The 17,717-nt window shown below is 41.4% G+C and overlaps 1 protein-coding gene across 2 annotated transcripts in view; it reads left to right on the top strand.

Annotated features, from left to right (window-relative positions):
* HTR2C (5-hydroxytryptamine receptor 2C) overlaps positions 1 to 17,717 on the top strand; it is a 731,884-nt gene that overhangs the window by 173,603 nt on the left and 540,564 nt on the right. For both annotated transcript variants that reach the window (XM_068249562.1, XM_068249561.1), the window contains one exon: positions 14,979 to 15,220. The gene's annotated coding sequence lies outside the window, so the exon portion shown is untranslated. The remainder of the gene's footprint in view (positions 1 to 14,978; positions 15,221 to 17,717) is intronic.

Genomic DNA, 17,717 nt, shown 5'->3' on the forward strand with positions numbered 1-17,717 from the left:
GTGCACAGAAATGTTACCAATGTTTACACAACCAACATAATGGGCTTGATTCACAAAAGAGTGCTAACTGTTAGCACGGCCGTTTTCGTGCGAATTTTCGCATTACGCGCGATCGTGAATTTTCGATATCGGTTTCGCGTGAAAATTCGCGTTTGCGCGCGAAAACATTATCGTTTAGCACGAAAACGGCCGTGCTAACAGTTAGCACTCTTTTGTGAATCAAGCCCAATGTGCGTTGCACACATAGTACAACTTGAGTTATGTATACAGGGCATACATTGCTGTGTGCATTTAATAGGGGTGCAGGATGTGGTTGAAAAAATTGTTCTATCGAATACCCAAACCTAGACTAATCCTTAAATTAACCCTCCCTACCTACTGTATGCTTAAAACAGCCTCCCCATATCTATGTCTAATTCTAACCATTAAACCCCTAGCACAGCTATTATTATCCCCTTTCGGCTCCTGCTGTATCCAGCTTTGTATTACAGAGTCACTGTTGGTGGCTTGGGAAAGACACTGCCTGTCAGTGTCCCTGCTCATTCTAAGAAGCATACTGACAGCAGGGGATGGGAGCATGGTTGGACTTCATGGAAATGGTGCTACTGTATAATTTTTACTGACCACAGCTCCTCTGTTTGAAATGCATTCACTTAAAGAGGAACTCCAGTGAAAATAATGTAATACAAAAAGTGCTTAATTTTTACAAAAATTATGTATACATAATTTAGTCAGTGTTTACTTATTATAAAATCTTTCCTCTCCCTGATTTTCATTCTGACATTTCCCCCCCCCCCCCCCCACCTTGTCCTAGCACTTATCATGGCACTTACCATGGCTAATTGTAGTATTTTTCCTCATCAAATTTTTTTGCTACATGCTCCAGAAAACAACCAATCAATGACAGTATCTATCTGGTCTGCAAATATATTTTTTAAAGAGAATCTGTACTGTAAAATTCTTACAATAAAAAGCATTCCATTCTATTCATTATGTTCTCCTAGGCCCCTCTGTGCTGTTTCTGCCACTCCCTGCTGCAATCCTGGCTTGTAGTTGCCATTTTTATGCAGTGTTTACAAACAAAAGACATAGCAAGTGATAGGCTGAGAGTAGCTCAGTGTTTGAGTCATACAGAGTGTGCAGGGGGCCTGGAGAGGGTGTGTATAGCTTCTATCCAATCACAAGCAGAACAGCACATCCCAGCCTGACTGCCTCAGCCCAACAGAGCCGACAGAGGAGAGAAGATTAGATCATATAACAGATACCACAGCCACTGTGCAACTAGGAAAGGCTGCAGTAAGACAGAGCACATTAGAACAGCTATAGGAACTTATAGGATAGAAGAAATAAGGCTCAACATTTTGTTACAGCATCTCTTTAAGATTTTCTAGAGCCTTGAAGGCTTTAAGTGCTGGATAATATTAAAAGTGTTTGAAAGAAGTTTAAAGGGAAGGCATGAAGCTTTTGAGAAGTCTTGAAGGCATGGATGTGAGGCTTACTTCACTTTTTTTTTCAAGGGCTAGAACATGCTGGGCAGCTCTCTTTCCTAATAAAATGATGATAAAGTTGTAGAAAAGTAATAAATAATACACACAATTCTGTATAATGTAGTCAAGCTTCAATAGGAATGTAAGAAGTTGAAGAGTTGCTAAAAGCATTCCACGGAGCTTAGTTCCATTTTATAACCTCTCCACTCAAATACAAAACAAATACATTTGCAAGAGTAGACTTTTGCTGGATTAATAATGGAGAGGAAAAAAAGAAACAGAGGTCAAAAAGATCAATATGTTTTAAAAAGAGATATGCAGAACTTTGGAACTCGCTGGAGTAAACTTCAAGTTAGACAAATGGGGAGGCTGACACTGCTGACATTTTTTTTTATAAATGAGAATTTTTTGGCTGTTATGCTAACCCTTAGGGGTGAGTGTGCTCTTCACATGAAATCAATTGTGCAGCAAAAAAGTGGCTCTTTACCTCTGTAAATATTTTCTGTTGCTTTTGCAGGTTTTCTGATCAGAAAAAATATGCATAGCTTTAGATATATGGCAGTTTCTTTAGTGACCTTGGGCCACCACAACAGTAGTCCACAGTGGAGCCACAAACAAGGGCTGCAAGCTGAACCTTCATTCCGACTTCATGCTAAAACATGAAATTATTATTATTATTTATTGTATTTATAAAGCGCCAACATATTACGCAGCTTGACATTAATTTAGGTTACAGACAATATTTAGGGGTCACATACAGCAATATGACAATACAGGAATACAAGAAACCAGATCACACAGCACAGTATGAGTACAAGGTAATGCTTAGTCAGTCTTTGGATGGGAGCATGGAGATTAGGCAAGTTAGGTTCACTCAAATGCATAGCATGGGTTTACAGTAATGGAGGTGCATGATCAGGTAGGACACAAAAGGAGGAGGACCCTGCCCAAAGGCTTACAATCTAGAGGGAGAGGTAGGGACACGAGAGGTAGGGGACCAGAGTTCAGCTGTGGGTTTAGAGCAATTGTGAGAGGTGGTAGGCCAGAGTGAAAAGGTGAGTTTTGTGGGCCTTCTTGAAGGTGTTGAAGGAGGGGGCTGCCCTAATGGGTGGAGGTAGGGAGTTCCATAATGTTGGAGCGGCTCTTGAGAAGGCCATTGACTTTGACTTTAGCGGATGGATTTGAATATAGAAGTGAAATACAATGTGTCATCTGTGGACCCAGATCCATAAGGTGAAGGGAAGCTTTAATGAAGTCCCAAGAGACCCTGTCGAAAGCTTTCTCGGCATCGGTGGAGAGGAAAAAACCCTCCACCCAACCCTCCACCAAGTGAGCCAGGTGTGAATTCCAAAGGCTCTCATGGTGCCATCCCTAGCCTCTCTTCCTGGCATGAACCCACTTGATCTGGATGCCTTGCCCTGATTTCTATCTATTTCTATTTCTACCAATGTCTATGGGATGCAGTATATTTATTGAATTGATGGGGACAATGTTTTTACTTTTTAAATGGAAAAGGGGACATTTCTTTAAAAAAAAAAAAAAAATAGAACTTCTATTTTTAAGAAATAACTTAAAGGGACTCTGAGCAGTGCAGAAACTATGGGAAGATGCATATCATTTTAAAGCTCTCTTTCTCCTCTTTCCAATGATATATAAACCACCACCCTACGTCTTTTAGTTTTCGCTATTTTCGCAATTGAAATTGCCGCGGCTGCGATTTCGATCGCGAAAATAGCGAAAACTAAAAGGTGTAGGGCAACAATTTGGGTGTTGTCAGAAAGAGGAGAAAGAGAGCTTTAAAATGATATCCATCAAGCCATAGTTATATTGTATTACACAGGCCGACACTTTCCCTAGTGTCAGCAGCTCCATTCTGCTGAATGCAGCTGCTGACTTTGACAAAAAGTCGCCCTGTGTAATACAATATAACTATGGCTTGATGGATATCATTTTAAAGCTCTCTTTCTCCTCTTTCTGACGACACCTAAATCGTTGCCCTACGCCTTTTAGTTTTCTCTATTTTCGCGATCGAAATAGCGGCCATGGCAATTTCAATCGCGAAAATAGCGAAAACTAAAAGGCGGAGGGTGGCGGTTTATATATCACTGGAAAGAGAGCTTTAAAATGATATGCATCTTTCCATAGTTTCTGCACTGCTCGGAGTCCCTTTAAATCTTTATCTTCACTTATTACTATAAAAAGCTGCATTCCGATATATATTTTCAAAAATAAAATAAAAAAAAGTATGTCTGTTTTTATAAAGTATTCAATATTTTTTTGTTTTTACAAAGTATCAGGAAGTTTTCCAGCTCCCATTTACCACATCTGAACCACATTATTTACTTTTCTGGCACATCAGTGATTTCATTTTTCTTCTTTTAGCTACAGGTGTGCAATGACGTGTAATTAAAGATTAACTTGTGATGTGCTCTGAAATCATCTGCTGTATCCAGGTAGCAGTTGTCTTGTTCTTGCTATGCTCCTGTGACTTTTTGAAATATAACGTTTAAATGAAACTGGCAACTTGTCTTATAACAGAACAGTTTAACCTTGAACATTTTGAGAAGGTGAAACCTCATAAGCTATGAAAAGTAAAGAGATGTGTGACTCTGCATAACACATTTGTAATGAAAATTTGGAAATGTTAAGATCAAAGAAAAGTTATTTTAAAAAAGCAGTTTTGGAAATATATTCAAATAGAATGTGTGCATATTCTTTTAAAATAGGAATTCAACTTTCATTAAAATTGCCGAAGTATAGGATACAGTTACAAATGTAATTCCTTTACAATTAAAAATGCCATCAACGTATCAGTGCTACAAAATGTGCTCTGTAATGTAATGTTATTGAACATTATCCTGGTTTGCACCAAGCTATGAATTTCAATTTAACTTATGAACCATAGCGGCACACTATTTAGTATATAGTTTGTTGCACTCAATACTCCCCAAATCTCATCCTTCTTTATAGATAACTGGGACTACATGCTAATTTGGTGAAGTAGGTAGCACCAATCACAGACCAAGTTTTTGCTGGTACCAGAGTATCACACAATATTTAACATCATGTGACTACTAGAAATGGTCAGAAATGCTAAATTCCAATTTTCGCCAATGCAGATTACTGATTCCATGGATTTTTGATTCTGATTCTCTGATTGGTCCAATGCTTTTGAGTTCTGTGGTTAGGCCAAAATTACCGAGTTGTTGTAATGCGGTATTTCTGCAGAAGTCCAATTTCCATTTTCTGATTTCCCAGAAGTCTTTTTGGTCATTTTTTGCATTCTCTGATTGCTCAAATACTTCAGAGTTGTTTCTCCATTCTCTGATTGGTCCAATGCTTTCGAGTTCTGTGATTGGACTAAAATTACAGAGTTGAGGTAATGTGGTATCTCCGGAAAAATCTGATTACTGAATGGAAATGCAGAAATTTCATTTTGGTGGAATTCAAATGAGCATCCCTAGTGACTACTGACTAGCCAATGGGAACCTTAAAGTGGATCCGAGATGAACTTTTACTCATTGCATAATTGTGTTCCTTTCCTATTGTTTATAGGGCATTCCTCAAGCCAAATACTTTATTGTTCATGTTTTAATACTCTTATTCCCTATAAACTAAACAAGCCACGGCCACAGGTTTTCAGAGAGCCAAGGCACTTTTAGACAGTAGCAAGGGCTCATGGAAGCTCAGTTTGGGCAGGAGGAGGGGGAGGTATTACTAGCCAGAGATTTCAGAGGCAGAGGGGAGGAGGGAGGAGGAGGGGGGATTATTTTTTTTTGCTCAAGATGCAGATAAGTCTGCCTCTGTGTAATGTTTACAAACAACATGGCTGCTGTCATTGTATCACAGGAAGAAATAATCGTATTCTATTAAAACTGTTTGCAGCTAGATTTGCTGTGTAAACTAAACTTTAGATAAGATATATATATACAAGTTACTTGTTATAGTTAGTTTTTCATCTCGGATCCGCTTTAAATGCTGCAGAGAAAATGAATGCCACTGTGCATTGCAACATTTTCTTTACAAGTGAGACCTCAGCTTGTTGCAAATGCTCTAAAGTTTCATTTTTCCTATTACAATGACAGGCAGCAACAATAGACTCATTATAAAGTGATATTTTTTTGCATCTTTGTAAATAGTGTACATACTTTTTATGCTACTATGTAGCAATATAAAAAACACGAGGGAAATATAGGTTGAACTCGCTGCGTGTTCCCACCTGCAGAACGATTATAATGTATTTTTACAGAGTTAAGAGTAAAACCATCCACAGACTCCAACGAATTGTCTCCTCTGTCACAAAATCCATAAAGACCACGAGGCTTTGCGTGTATTCACTTTGCTTCAGTAGGCTGAGAAATTACAGTAAATTGCTGCTTGACTAGAGCCTCATATCCTGTAGATCTTTCACTGGATCATCATTTCAGTTTATTGTGCAATATAACACTCTGATATCATCTCCCGATTCATGAAAAGACAAAAAGGAAACCAGCTGATGGCTCCAGAGCTTTCCTGTCAGCTGCAGATTTAGAATAAACCCTAAATGACATTTGTTGGCCAATCAGATTGGCATGACAGCAGCCCCATTGGCTACTTTACCAGCTTAACAGATGGCCGTAATGTCTAGACTGCTCAACTGCTAGCAGTAAGAAGACAGAACACACAAGCATCTCTTTCCCTCTTTCATTCATCCAAATCAAATAGAAGAATTTTATTAATTGCTGGAATAATGTTGCAGCTCATTATTACAGTAATGAATTGCTCTGTATTTAAAAGGGAAGGCAACTGTGAATGTTTTTTAAAAGAATTCCCTGTAAAATGTTTTCTTTTTGTATTTATATATGAAAGTAGACGTGGACTCGGGTTTCAGTTTGGAAATATTCATATTGGACTTTAAAGAGAACCCACTCTGGCATTAAACTATTGAAAAAAACATTGTACTCGATCCAGGGGGCTATCTGGATCAGGTAAAGCCCCTTCCTGGCACTCCTTTATCGTTTTATGCTGTTGTTTCATTTCTGCATACAAAAATGGCTGTGGACACTGCAGAAGAGCTCTGTCCATCTCCTCTGAGAGCACAAAGCTCAGAGAGGAGGGCAAGGGGTGGGGAGAGGTGGTTAAAGAGAATCTGTACTCTAAAAATATTACAATAAAAAGCATACAATTCTATTTATTATGTACTCCTGGGCCCCTCTTTGCTGTTTCTGCCACTACCTGCTGCAATCCTGGCTTGTAATTGCCAGTCTTAGGCAGTGTTCACAAACAAAAAACATGGCTGCTAACCAGCATGTGATAGGCTGAGAGAAGCCTGCAGGGGGCGTGGAGAGGGTGTGTATAACTTCTACCTATCACAGCAGAGCAGCACATTCCTGCCTGAGCCGACAAAGCTGACAAAGGAAAGAAGATTAGATTATATAACAGAGATAATACAGCCACTGTGCAATTAGGAAAGGCTGCAGTAAGACAGACCACATTAGAACAGGTATAGGAACGTATAGGATAGAAGAAATTAGGCTAAAAATTGTGTTACAGAGTCTCTTTAAGGGGCAAGGCGGTGCAGCGGTACAGAAAGGTGGAGAAAGGGTGTTCCTAATAACAGAGGGGGCATTTTGCAGGAGTGCCTCTCCTGCAAAGGATGCCACTTTCCCTGCTTGCCTACCAACAAGCTAGTTGTCCATACATTTGGGGAGTCGCAGCGAGGAACAGGGGGGCAGAGAGTGGCACACAGAGAACACAGAGGCATGGCATGGAGGAGGGAACATGTCGCTCTGTCCCATCTGCCCCACCTGAATCCCCCTCGGGTACACTATAACCTTTTAAATAACTGTTAGATAGCAACAGCTCCATGCTGGAGGTAAAATATTGAACATCTCATTTGATTTAGTGTATGCTCTATTCTTTGTTAATTGACATGTATAAGGTATTTACCTCACGAGTGTGTAATTTACCTCACTTGTTTAACTACGACTAAGGGCAGATGGTGGGCCCGATACGCGTTAGTTGATCCTGTGATTTTATTGTACTGTCTGTGGATTTTTTCGAATAAACTTTTCAGCCCTTTTACCTCAACCTACTCTGGTTTGCAGATCCTCCTTTGTACTTAGTGAATTGACATTCACAAAATGTATGTTGTCTTCAGCTATACCACCTGCAATGTTTAGTAGGGATGGACGGAAATGTCTATTTCTGATTTTGCGTAAATTCTGATTTCCGCCAATACCAATTTCCGATTTCCGTTTTTTTCCAATTTTTAGTTTTTCCAATTTTCCAATTTTTGTATTTCTTTTTTAAGATTTTCTGTTTTTTCAAGGAGTATTTTGTCTTTTTTTTTGTCTTTTGCATCAGAGAATGCGAAAAGTACAAAAAAATATAAAAAAAAAAAAATATCAGAAATTGGAAAATTGGAAAAATGGAATCTTGTGATTGGTCTAAAATTACCACGGTAATCTGATGTTTGCATTTTCTGATTGGTCCAATGCTTTGGTGTTTGTGTGTGTGTGATTGGGCTAAAATTACCGAGTTTGGTTCAGTTCATACCGAGTTCGGTTAAATCATATTTCCACGGAATTCCAATTTCCGTTTTCAGAATTCCGATCGGAAATGCCAATTTTCGATCGGAAAAGCAGAAATATCAATTTCATATGAATGAGCATCTCTACTGCTTAAATAATTTAAGCCAATGTGGGAAAAGCAGCACCAGTATAGAGTCATAAATAAGGGTTCAGTAATGTAGTGCGGAAGAGCCATAACGATGTAGGATAAAGGCTTAAAAAGCCAATTACTTCATGCATCTTATTACTGTTTTTATTACAAACAGGAGTCATTAGCCGCCTGTACTCCAAACTCCGTCTTTGTAAATGTTTTCAACACTTTCAAAAAAAGAGTGCTGAGTGTCAGTTTACAACTGTAGAAGCCATGGGAGCAATTTCCACACAGATTATTCAAGCAAGATGTGCACATACTGTAGCTTGTTTACTACAATGTGAGCACAGTGGTACAGATTATAGTGTACATTTAAATCTGACAATATCAAGTGTGCCGATGATGAGTGACACTTAAAGAGAAACTAAGGACACACAAAAATCATGTTGCACTCGTTCATGAAACTTTCAATAAAGGCATTTTTTGTACCTTTATTATTATATCTTATATTGCCCTGCAGCATTTGCTCAATAAATCAATATGGCCACACTCCGTGTATTGACATGACATCAGGAGTGGGTTACTTTAATTTTACTCCTCCTGCATACCTTGGCTAGCAGAGCTGCAAATTGACACCAGTCACATTGAGATTCAATGTTTTAAGCTGGTTATTTGAATTTAAAGAGAAACTCTGACCACGTATTGAACTTTATCCCAACCAGTAGCTGATACCCCCTTTTACATGAGTAATCTATTCCTTTTCACAAACAGACCATCAGGGGGAGCTGTATGGCTGATATTGTGGTTAAACCCCTCCCACAAGAAATTCTGAGTACGTACTCTTGGCAGTTTCCTGTCTGTGAATCTTGCTGCATTGTGGGAAATAGCTGTTTACAGCTGTTTCCAACTGCCAAAAAGCATGCAGCAGCTACATCACCTGCAAACAGTAAAAATGTCACCATGTAATAAATGTCAGAATGTAAATCAGGGATTTAAAAGCATTTACAATGGGCAAACACTGACTAAATCATTTATACATAATTGTTGTAAAAATGAAGCACTTTTTTTATAACATTATTTTCACTGGCGTTCCTCTTTAATGGCAGACTTCACAACTTTTGGAGGCAAGAAAAACTAAGACTAAGACTCATACTAAGAAACACTAAGACTCGCCTCTGCCACACCGTTAGCTACATCCCAGTTTTATATGCAGAATGCTGCCCATTTCCTACCCTTTACAGTTCCCTGGTGTCTATTGCCCCCTCCCCCCTTTTCAACACAAGATGGAGGGGCATCTTGCGGAGCTCCCCGCCCAGCTGTCTCTATCTAAGCCACACTGTCCAACTAAAGCAGGGATGCCAAACCGGTCCTACGAGGGCCAAGGTCCTCACACATTTTTGACACAGCTCAAATTAATGAAAGGGTCTAAATCAGGAAAAATGTGGTCCATCAGGTGGAACACATTACTCACTTTCTCAGTCCATCCTAAACACCGGCATGGATCTGGCCCTCCAGGCCTGGAGTTCGACACCTGTGAACTAAAGTGACCCCTGCTGCCCTCCCTGCTACAGTAACCCCCACCTACACAAATCCCCACTGCCCCTCAGCTACAATAACCCATCATAATCCATGCAATGACACAGCTGTGGCCACCACAATGCCCGCAGTGATGCCACTCCTACAACCCCAGCAGCAGAAATAGGAATGCCAGTAGCAATCCCCCATCCACTCCTCTAATATCCGCAGCAGTAGCAGTAATGCCCACGGTGACCCCCCCCCCCACCCAGGGCCGGGCTGAGGCATAGGCTGGAGAGGCTCCAGCTTCAGGGTGCAGTGTTTGAGGGGGCGCACAATTCATTTAGCTGTCGTTCCTAATTGTGTATGAAGCAGAAAGAAATAAGAAAAGGGGATACATAGCAGTGACGGCAAGCCAGATAACTAGATATTAAGGTGTTGGGGAGGTTGTGGGTCCTGTGGCCCTCTTAGTCTAATAGCAATCTGTGTGTGACAGCTGAGGTGGGAGGGATGGAGGGGCGCAGGACCTTGTCCCTGCTCTGCCCCCACCCGCTCCTTTAACCCCAGCAGCAGGAATAGGAATGCATGTAGCGATCCCCCACCCACTCCTCTAACCTACGCAGCAGTAGCAGTAATGCCCACGGTGACCCCCCCCACCCGCTCCTTTAACCCCAGCAGCAGGAATAGGAATGCAAGTAGCGATCCCCCACCCACTCCTCTAACCTCCGCAGCAGTAGCAGTAATGCCCACAGTGACCCCCCACCTGCTCCTCTAAATCCAGCAGCAAGAATAGGAATACCCATGGCAATACCCCACCTGATACTCTAAACCAGAGCTCCCCAACCCTGTCCTCAAGACCCACCAACAGTGCATGTTTTGCAGAAAAACACAAACATACACAGGTGGGGTAATTAGTGTCTCAGCAGAGCTGATTAACTGCCTCTGTGGATTTCCACAAAACATGCACTGTTGGTGGGCCTTGAGGACAGGGTTGGGGAACACTGCTCCAAACCCTGCAGCAGCAGTAGCAATGCCTTATGCGACCCCCCCCCCCACCCTCCACTCTAACCCCTGCAGCAGCAGCAGCAGCAAAAATAGTAATGCCCGTAGTGACTCCCTCCCACCCGCTCTTCTAACCCTCGCAGCAGTACTAGGAATGCCCAGGGCGAGCACCCACCCGCTGCTCTAACCCCCGCAGCTATTTGTTTTAGTAGGAAACGCCCGCCCGACCCTCTCACACCCGCTCCTCTAACCCCCACAGCAGCAGTTGTAGGAATGCCTGCTACAACCTCCCACCCTCTCCTTTTACCCCCACAGCTGCAGTAATAAGAATGTGCATGGCTACCCTCTCCTCTAGCCCCTACAGCAACTGCAGAATAAAGCAAACAGCATCCTGGAGCGATGCACCATCTTGTGTCCTCTCCTGCTTGCATCAATGGTGGCCTCTGACCCCATGCAGGGAGAGGCCAGCATTGATGCAAGCAGGACAGGACACACAATGGCGGATTGCTCCAGGTCGAGTGAGGGCTTACTCTGTTCGCTGTGTGCGTGTGTGTGTGTTTTTTGGTTGGGGGGGGGGTCACCGCACGCATTCTTATTACTGATGCTGGGGGGGTTAGAGGTGCAGGTGGTAGGTCATCTCAGGTGCTCCTACTACTGTTGCTGCGGGGTTAGAGGAGCGGGTGGGAGAGGGTTGCTGCAGGCATTTCTAATACTACTGCAATAGCTGCGGGGGTTAGGAGGGGGGCATCATGGGCATTCCTATTACTGCTAGTGGAGTTATAGGAGCGGGTGGAGGGTATTGCAATGGTGGCTGGTGCTGGCCAAATGTAGTATTTGGACCATAAGATGCAGTGAGTTTTTCTTCTCACATTTGGGGAAGGAAAGTATGTCTTATGGTCCAAAAAATACGGTACTATGTGCCATGAATGCATACATTCATGGTTCCTCTGCCTTGTAGTGGACTTTCTATAGTAATAGATCAGAAATATAGATAGAATGGTGACCTATGGCTGTAAAGCCAAATTCACAGGCCACCTTAAATGACAGAGCAAGGGTATAGTGTAATGTGCATGATATCAGTGTTTTTCTTTTGTTGAGATGTGACGCACTAGATGGTAGTCTCAGTACATAACTCCTTGCATTTCCTGAGCCAAAGAGATGGTGTGTACTGCCTGTTGCACTCTGTACTGTAATTGGGTTTACATGGTAATATTTCCAGATGGGGCCCAATAGATCACTTATGCTACTTCTGCGTCTACTACATAACCAAAGTCATGTTATCATGAACTTGCACGATCACGTGACCACATGGAATGTTGTGAATAAATGACAGCATTCCCAGTATGCCCAGCTGTGGCGCCACTGCACTGAGTTATCTCCTACAAGATAACACATACAAAGTGCTGAAAAGGTTAATGAGCCTAGACTTCCTTTCAGTGTGACACTAAGCACACCACCTTGCAATGACAAGAGGCAATACAAGCAAGAAAAATAACAGCCCTCGGTGAGAAGTAAAACTTTAATTGTGGCATTTGTTCAAGAGGGAAGGTGAAAGTTAACAAAAATGCTCCTGCAAGTTGCAATTGTGGCAGTGTTCTTTAAGAAAATCCACCTAGCACTATGACAGATGATAAACACTTCTAATGAACTGTAAATTATATTCTAATTCATTTTGGCTTGATGATCTAAGTTTTGTAAGAAAGCACAGCCATTCTGACATTGTTTCCAGAGAGTGAAAAGGAGTAATTGTATTTATTATGTTTGAAGGTCTTTGTTCTCCGGGCAAAATGAGCCACTGATGATTAGAAGGTGGGAAACTCGGAGCCATTCTGTGTACAGCTGAATTCTAATTTTCATTAACATGCGGAGCCGAAACCGCAGGTCATCCGTCTATCGAGAAAACAAACAATTGTCTGCATTTTTCTCCACCGTACTGTACATAGCCATGAATGTATTTTTAATATGAAAATATGGTGATTAGGAAATATGATGGAAATCCACATTTAACAGAAGGTTTAAAAGTAATTTTCGAAACAACAGGACATTTCATTTATCACATTCTCTGAGCAGCTTAAAAACATGACATTTAAATAAAAATGAATTGTACTTCTATTAATCTCCCCTTCAGAGTTCCAATACAACTGCATATTAACGTAAGACTGATCTTTGTACGCTTTTGTAAAATGTATACTGTACAGTACATAAGTGGCCACAAAGAAAAGCAAAGAAAACAACTGAAAGGAAAAGTGAACAGTAAAGTTACACTGTTAGATAGCATTGGCTAGTATTATTTAATCTGTAAAGCGCTCTTCAGGCACCTTTTGTTTGTATGCAATTAAAAGAATATAAAAAATATGCTCCAAAAATTGTGTAGAGCTGAATACTCACCACCTGACAGTGGAAGATAGATCCAGCGACGTCCCCTCTCACGACAAGCGTTCCACGATCCATCCTCCGGCCGGCGGGTACACACAACGTCACACAATAGCACATGACAGGCGTGAATGGGAAGTCAGGCGATGGTAGTACTTTGTGCGAAGTCTTCGGGGATCTTAACTACCCTAAGACCGCTCCACGCCAATGGGCGTCAGGCCCCGGAGCTGGCTACTGAAGGAGATCGCGCGCACGGTGCACGCGCATCTCTTTCTCAGGGGGAGGAGCTCCGCCCCATCTTCAGTCAATAGCCGCTCGGGAGACTGTTAGACGGCGTAATCGCCGTCTATTAACAGAGTGCAGCGCTGCGATAGGCAGAAGCCTTTGACAGCTGATCGCCGTGATTGGCCGGCTGGGGGGAGGGAAGGGATTAAGAAAAAAAAGAGAAATAGTAAAAAATTTAATAAAAATGACAACATAAATATTTATTAAAAAAAAAAAATAAACACAAGGGGGACGATCAGGCCCCACCAACAGAGAGCTCTCTTGGAGGGGATAAAAGGAGGGGGAGGGGGGAAATCACTCATGTGCTGTGTTGTGCGGCCCTGCAGCGTGGCCTTAAAGCTGCAGTGGCCAGTTATGAAAAAAAGAGTCTGGTCTTTAGGGGGGTTAACCACTGTGATGATGGTTATTATCACTCGCGATGCTAAACAACGTCTGTGTGATCGCGTTCATGTACCCACGTTTCGAGACAGAGGAAATGATCGCATGTCACTCAAAGTATCGCTGGTCATCGAAAAAAAATGTTGGGAAAAGTGTGTCTTGGGTAGGGGCCCTTAAAGAAATATCATAGCAGTTTTTGAAACGGGAAAAGAAAGTGCCTGCTGCGTCAGTTCATAGGTTCTTATGCTTACATCCTGATCGCTCTCAATTAGGGATGAGCTATGTAAGTGCACAGCATTTATATTTGCAGTATTATGGTATAATCTCCCCAGCCAAAAGCCCTTTTTTAAATCTACTGTGCAACTTTATAGGTGGAAATGTGACCAGAACACTTACTTTGGCTTTCTAGCAGTTGTACACATCTGCCAAACAATTCTTCTTGGCCAGGAAAGGGAAGGTTCATATCAATAATAGGAATTTTACCAAAAGATAGCAGTAAGGGAAAAAATATATAAATAAAGACATTGCAAAGTGAATGTTAAAAAAAAGGTGATAGATCATGAAATGATTGATGCTTGCTATGCAATTTATTTATGTTGTTTGATCCACCGTGAGCCTGTAGGTCATCATATTTACTTCCGGCAGACATGAAAAAAGGACAGTACAAACTGCCCTTATCTATACACACCCGCTAATGATTTGATAGGCTCTCAGAGGGAGATGCTTGGCAGTTAGCAACAGCTGTTATATCCCACAATGCACCGAAAGACAGAATCGGTCATGGCCATGGCATTGACATCACACTGTGGGAGGGGTTTCACAGCAACATCTGCCACACAGATGTCCCTGATGATCTATTCTAGAAAAGGTAAAGATTTCTCATGGGGAAGAGGATATTGGCTACTGATTGGCATGAAGTTCAATTTGGCATTAAGGACCACTATCGTGAAATTTATAAAAAGTAACACTAAAAATGATTTATACTGAAGAAAGAACTAGTTGAAAGGATAGTAAAGGGTTAGTTGAACATTTCCAACATGTCCAATCTGAATTTCAATCGATTTTACGATCAATTTATCAATCGTTTTTTCTATCACTTTTCATAGAAGTGAACGAAAATAGAGTGGAAAAACGATCGAAAAATCGATCGAAATTCAGATCCGACATGTTGGACATAATCGATCTGGCAGGTAAATCTGCCAGAAAATTGTATGGTGAGTACCTAGCACTAAAATGTAAACTAGCTTATCCATTATCTCAACATTGTCACAATTAAAAACCTGTTTCTTTCTGTAGCTTTCCCGGAAACAAGACTAATGGCTGATAATCCATCCTGAAGTCCCCCAGAAGCCAATATCGACAAAGTGTGAAGCATCGCTGGTCAGTAGTTCATCATAGGACTGAGTACATTCTGCATCATGTGACCTCCTGCAACTAAGCTTAATGCTACAAACTAAAAATCATGATGATTCGAGTCCTGCCCACATGAATTGCAAGAGAAACTTCACTTTCAGCCGCTATGCAAGTTCCAGCCAATAGTAAGTGCTCAGCTTACTATAACAATAAAGCAATGCTTAATCTATGGCAACATCTATGGCAACATACATTTCTACACATTCATCGTTTCAACTGAAAGTGCATGTATAATTTCATTTTCACTTGTTTAAAGCCCAGCTAAACCCAGATATTAACAAGGCACATTCAAATATCTAACAGTATGTGATGATAAATGGTATAGATTGCAGAGGTGTAACAATAGTCCATGTGGCCCCCGCTGTCCTGGGGGGGGGGGGGGGTGAGGGCTAAGGGGGCCCAGTGGCAAGAAGAGCAGAGCAGCATCATCTACTACCTTCATCCAGTGGAGTAACAGGCTCTCACTCCTCTCTTTGCTGCTGTAGCCACTGTACAGTCTCCCTCGGCTCCTGTGTCTGCATGTCACATGACATACGGAGAATGGAGCTGCAGAGAGATAGAGGGCACAGCAGCTACAGCAAAGAGAGTAGTGAGGATATGGCTGTCACTCTACTGGATGAAGGTAATGTATGATGCTGCTGCTGCTCAGCTCTCCTTACCACAGGACTAGGCCCTCCCATCTCCCCCCTCCCTCTTTCTGCGAGTTTATGACAATGCGGACTGTCCTCCGATAACCAGACTTAATTCATAAAAGTATATAACATTTTCTACACAGTGTTTTGAATTGAAACCCAGATTTTAAAAATCAGTTTGGGACACCGAAGTCTAAAACAGATTCAACTTTTCAATGATGTTCAGACAGAGTCATAATCCAGATCTGGATGGCTTGATAATGGGCAGGGGCACCGAAACAGCAAACTGTCGCTATCTTACAGCAATTTGTTTTAATTTGTTTGGTGCAATACATTTTTGATAACTTTTGAAGACTGTGCGAACTTCAATCAACTTTGTATTCTGTGGATCGTGGCGCTACCCAGGGGGAAGGTTCTGCATGTCTCACCCATTGAAAAGGATTGGCCTATTGTGTGCGGTTCCACAACCAAAAAGCACTGCAGTGGGCAGCACATTTGGCCCAAGAAACAGATATTCTGCTCACCACATCTGTCAGCAAAGGTGCACCTTCATCCCTGAAAGCCCTCCAGAAAAACTCTTCAACCTGGGCCCCACTCTTATCCCCCCACTTCTAGATCACATACATCAGCAAGATCTTATACATCAGCAAGATTATATACATCAGCGTCTCTCCAGAGTAATAATCAATGAGAATTGTTCCTGCAGGAAAAAAACAACAACAATTACCCTTGTGTTTTGAAGCGCCGTTAAGGCCAGCTCTCCTTTATTTAACTTCCACTTTTTATTAGTCAGTCCCGTTGTTCAGTGTAGACTCTGAGAAACACATTTTTCAATGCTGGTAAAATGATGTTTTCACCAGTCTTTACTGCTGTGTTTACTAGTAATCGGGCAGTCTTGTTTACCTGAAAAGGTCACGTCTTCTGTCCGGCCTGCACCTGCTCGATTTACTATGATGCGGGCTGTGGAGAGATGTGCAGTTATGATACACAGACTGTGCTGGCCAATTGCAGAATGAAAAGTTCACCACGTAATTGTCATATGGAATAGCAGCATATTGGAGAGGAAAGTTTATTTTTTTGCTGTCTTGAAAGGTCAAGAAGACATAAAGGCAAACGACTCATCTTTGATAGTGGAATGAAAATGATCTTTTTTTTGTATGGCCATTAATAACTATTTTTGTATATTTAATCCATAATGATTACAGTTCAAGAGATGTCCAAACTGTGAAAGTAATTACAGGCTGCCCCTGAAATACGTTTTCAGACCTGTAGTCATTAAAGCCACTATCATAAAAAATTAAAATTTTTAAATACACACATATAAATTTACATTACTCCCAGAGTAAAATGCACTATAAAGTGACAGAATTTGGACTAATCTATCTCCTCATGGAGGATTCTGAGTATTACCTTTATTCTTTACAAAAGCTCTCCCTAGAAAGAATCCATACAAAGATGTCAGCCAGCTTCCATACTCCATTGCATACTTTTTTGACAGATGGATTGAACAACTCTGAAAAAATTTGAGAATCCCCTGTAAGGAGATGGACTAGTCCAGAACCTGACATATCTGTCGGATTTTCACTACCTACAGTGACAGCAATATAGGAAAAAAAGTAATAAATAGTCCATTTTACTTTTTGGGAGAAATGTACATTTATATGTATGCATTTTAAATTCTACACTTTTTCGTGAGAGTGGTCACTGTATTTATTACTGTAATTTGTTTGAAAAGGAGATTCAAGCCTATTTCAAGACACAGAGCTAAACACGTCATCCAGTAGCTCAGTAATGAGAGTGCTCAGGTGTAACTTTTTGTGAGAAATGAGGGTTCTTAAAGCAAACCTGAACTGAAATGTAAAACTCAAAGTAACCATACACAGTCATACTTATCTCCTGTGGAGTCTACTCATCAATCTCTTTCTCCTCTCCTGCGTCCTGTTTGTCTACTGTGATTGATGGAATTCTCCAGCCTCCATTTTGAAAATGG

Source organism: Hyperolius riggenbachi, chromosome 8, assembly GCF_040937935.1.
Source record: "Hyperolius riggenbachi isolate aHypRig1 chromosome 8, aHypRig1.pri, whole genome shotgun sequence".
Classification (NCBI taxonomy): Eukaryota; Metazoa; Chordata; class Amphibia; order Anura; family Hyperoliidae; genus Hyperolius; species Hyperolius riggenbachi.